The 4,271-nt window shown below is 41.8% G+C and overlaps 1 long non-coding RNA gene across 5 annotated transcripts; it reads left to right on the top strand.

The window, feature by feature from the left end:
• Window positions 1–904: 904 nt before the first annotated feature.
• LOC106320180 lies at window positions 905–3,150 on the top strand. Of its 5 annotated transcripts, none has more exons than XR_001265715.1 (5): window positions 905–1,229; window positions 1,317–1,416; window positions 2,266–2,598; window positions 2,755–2,815; window positions 3,113–3,150. It is a non-coding gene; the product is annotated as an uncharacterized LOC106320180 (long non-coding RNA). The 5 variants fall into 5 exon arrangements; XR_001265713.1 differs by having other exon boundaries at window positions 1,317–1,670; XR_001265712.1 differs by having other exon boundaries at window positions 1,317–2,118.
• The last annotated feature ends 1,121 nt before the right edge of the window (window positions 3,151–4,271 follow it).

Here is a 4,271-nt window from a genome sequence, read left to right as displayed (position 1 = left end):
ACACTAGTTCACCAAGCTTTTTGAACTCTTCAGTTGTAAAACTGAAAAGTTGAATGGTGTTGCTAGAGGTTAGCCAGTACATATTCGCTTGAAGTTTCTTCCGTACACAAGTTTCCAAATCCAAAATCTGCACAGACCCTTCATCTTTCCCTGAGAACCCCAATATTGTATAGTTTCTTGGAGTATTGGCTGGGACCTTACGATAACCTATACCCAAGTATTCAAACGAAAAGATGCTATCGCTCGGGAATATCTGGCTAGAGTCTCCAAGGAATGGATTCCACAAGTAGAGGTGGGATTGACTCCGGTTAGGAGCATGCACGAGGAATAGACCATCACAGTGGATAAGTGTTTGCTCCCTTCCGTAGCCAAGAAAATGTGGTAATAGGGCAGACTTCACAGAAGAATCGATTGGATTGATCGATGAAACCTCATGTTCAACACGTAGAAACCGCTCATTTGAAACGTTGAGATGTCTGAGGATGAAAGAAGCCTCCACTAGAGTCTTGCATGTCAATCTCGCCTTAGACAAATCTTCCATGGGAAGTCTATGAAGAATTTCCCTCTGCAACCAAAAACGACACACTTCATCACAATCACCACAAGTCACTTTCTTGCAAAATGCATTGCAAAATCAATTGCTTGCATCAAATCCATCACATAGCACATATTCTTCAATCAAATCCGATCACAGAGCAATCAAATAACGAAACCGATTACCTCAAAAAGCGTATCGTTAATAGCACAAGAAGTAACCGGTTTGATGGTTTCGTCCGGTTTAGGTATATCCGATTCAACCGGCTCAGATTCAACCGGTTTAGGTTGATCTGGTTTCTTCGAACCGTCTTCTGGTTTCTTCGAATCGTCTTCTGGTTTCATGGGATCCCTGTACGAAACCGAAGATATGTCGGAGAAATTACACGGGAAAAGGAAAGATCGGAGAGAGAGAGATCAGCTTTTTACTTATCGTCAATTCCTCCTTGGCGTTCCATTGATTCTCCCCTGTCTTTCTCGAGAAAATGAAAAGGAGAAGAGAGTCGCCAGAGAGCGAGTAACCCTAACCCTAAATCTTTTTCGCGCGAGAATTAGAGCGGGCGGGGAGAGAGGGGTTTGTTTGAAGAGTGTTGATATACAGAGTCGGCTGATTTCGTCACGTGGTGCATATTAAAGTAGAGCGGGAGATTTTGAAGCTGTAATCTTCCCCTACATCAATTATTCCTCGTAGCCAGGTATCTCTGAACCAAGCAAACAAAAATGGTTCTCTTTTTTTTTTTTAATTTCTCTTCCCTAAATCTAATAGTGTCTCTCTATCACAGTACCTTTCAAGCAACCAAAAAGAAGAGATGTCATTCGAACAATGTGCCATGGACATAGGTTGCCTTTAGCTCTAGCTTGGATTCATCGTAGTTACTCCAAGTAAGCTAACGATGAGCTAGTCAAAGTATATGCAAAAATAAAATAAAAGTCATTCTTTGAACGGCATGTTATGTGAATGACATGGACATGGAAGGCTTTGTAAATGCATGTTTGGGGGATTATCTGAGCAAAGGGCATGGAGTTGCAGGCAAAGCACTCATATCAAACAAACCGTCTTTCTCATCTGATGTAAAGACATTTTGATATCTGAATTTAAAGGGTCTTTTTCAGGATAATGAGTGAGATCAAAAGGGGTAAGTGCTTGCAGAAGATTAAAGAGCCAAGAGATCATTTTTTGACATGGTTGTCTGAATTTTCCCCACTCCAAGATTGTTTCTTGGACACTAATGCATCTCTCATTGCTTCCACTCTGTTAGATGTTGCATGCCCTTGATTAAAGTAAACAACGGTCTCGGTTATATGGAAACCCTTGCGACTCTTTGCTACGTACCCATTTTATGGCATGTCTCAGAAAGTGAAGAGAGTAACTAAGAAGCGTGTGTGTAGGATAAGAATGTTTGAAAGGAGAGCAAGGGAATGTATCCTCCTTGCAAAGCTTGTTGATTTCCTGTAAATGGGGAGCTCAAAATTTTGGTTTAGATAGATGTTCTTCAAGTTGTTGGCAAATTAGATGTGTCAGAAGAATCTTCAACAATAATAGAAACAATGATTGTTAATGGGTTTCAGATTCCTCCTTCACATGTAAGAAATTAAGAATGCTACTAAGTTTGTGTGTAGAATTTTAAGCCACTAGAAAGAACATAAAGTTTGTTATCCATAGTTTAATGGTCTCGCAAAACTGTTTATCTAAATATGGTTTGACTTTATTTACCCTTTTCTCAACCACAGGCAGAATCTGTGAGCCGTATGTTTGAAAGACACTGGGAGCTTGCAACTGAATTCCGTCCAAAGAACCCAAATGTAAGGACAGGCTTACACAAGCTTTCTACTCATTCTGATTGTGACTATATGCCAGTCACCGCAGGAGGTCTTCCAGGATGATCTGTCTGATGCTTATGCTGCACTGGGATTCATGAGAGATGCTGGATTTAAGTTGGATTGGTTGGAGAAGAAGCTTGATATTGTTCTATTCTGTCTGTTTTTTTATTTTAACTTGCAGATGTTTCGGGTGAAGGACCCTAAGGCTAGTCTTGACTTCTACTCACGTGTCCTGGGAATGTCGTAAGTGTCTTCACCTCTTGAATGATCTTCTCTCCTAAGTTACATATTACATATTTTTCCCCTAAGTGAACTATTGCATATTGCATATATGCCTTCTTTCCTTTCGTTTGTAAAGTCCCCAGGGGAAACTACACGTTCTATGTTTGATTTGTCCAGATTGCTGAAAAGGCTTGATTTCTCTGAGATGAAATTCAGCTTGTACTTCCTGGGCTACGAGGTAAAGATTTTTTCTGTGACCCTTGGTTAGTTTAACTCTTCACGTGGATCTTACAGAAACAAAATGTGGAACTTTGCAGTTTGCAAAAAAAATATTAGAGCACTTGAAATTAGGCAATCTGTTAATGGATTGAACTGCTTAACTAAAAGTTGTTGTAAAGTGAAGCTAAATTAGTAGTTTTAGAATTATTTTTGTTTGCTTTTCTGCATCACTTGGACGAAAACAGATACTTCTCTTGATCCTTACTGGTATAGTTGAAAGCAATAAGCTGGGTTTGACTAATATACTATGGTACAGGATACTTCAACAGCTCCAACGGATCCAACTGAGAGGCTGAACCAGATTTAGGCAAATGGAATAGTCGAAGCACAATTCCTTTGTATGACTAATTACTAATTACTAAAATCCCTTCAAAATATTTATTGTTGAAAACATCTCTTCTGCCTCGATTTCTTATTCTTACACATCAAATCTTCTAGTGTTCCGTAGTACTAAAACGACCCTCCACAAAAATACCATAACAGTTTGGCGCTAGAAGGAGTGGAGTAATCCAACTACGTGATGATGACACCAGAAGACGATACTAATCAAGTCGAGGCGACCCCGAGGGAGGTCGAGCTCCTCAACCAACTCGAAGCTCTTCAGAGTCAGATCACCGACCTCCATAAAGTTCAGGAAACCATGCCTGGAGGTCACGAGCTTCTCCAAGAAGTTCAAACCCTAAAAGACCAACTTGGAGAACACTCCAAGCAGTTGCAGCAGAGCGCTGAGAAGCTAGATGCCATGGAAGCGGAGAATCTTGTCCTCCAACAAGAAAATCAAACCCTTGGAGCAACCGGCAACAAACGGAAGCAGTTCCGAGCTAAGGTTCGACCTATGGCTTCGCTCAGCACTCCTCGCAACGATGGAGGAACGTCTCGCCAACCCGCCGCCGCGGGTGACGGACCTGATAGTCGAGAGACTGCTCGAGACGCGACCCGGGTGCAAGAAGATAGCGATTTCGATACAGAAGACGAAGAATACTCACCCGACGATCCCAAGTTCCCAGATCCGGCTCTAGCCGCTTACCTCGAGAGGGTGGTCTCCTAAAGATTCGGCACCATCCAATCTATTGTAGAAAGACTGCCAGGGGTAGCTCCCCCTATCCGGAGAAGCGATCCTAGATCTTACTCCGATACACCTTTCGTAGAAGAGATTGCCTCGGTAGATATGCCACGCAAGTTCTCTTTCCCGATTATCAAGATGTACGAAGGTACTGGAGATCCCGACAACCACGTTGCCCAGTACAAGCAACGCATGCTAGCCGTGGCAATCCTTAGAGAAGCATATTCGATCTCGAGATAAAAAAACAAGCCAATACCACATAAACTTAAGGCTATACCCCTTCTTTTTTAAATCTGGTTCGACAGAAAGGTCTAGACACAACCTAAAAATGAAATAGTCGACGCACAATTCC

This window comes from Brassica oleracea, unplaced genomic scaffold (assembly GCF_000695525.1).
Source record: "Brassica oleracea var. oleracea cultivar TO1000 unplaced genomic scaffold, BOL UnpScaffold00837, whole genome shotgun sequence".
NCBI classification, from domain to species: domain Eukaryota; kingdom Viridiplantae; phylum Streptophyta; class Magnoliopsida; order Brassicales; family Brassicaceae; genus Brassica; species Brassica oleracea.
The sequence above is the reverse complement of the archived record's forward strand: the minus strand, read 5'-3'. Positions and strand labels throughout refer to the sequence as shown.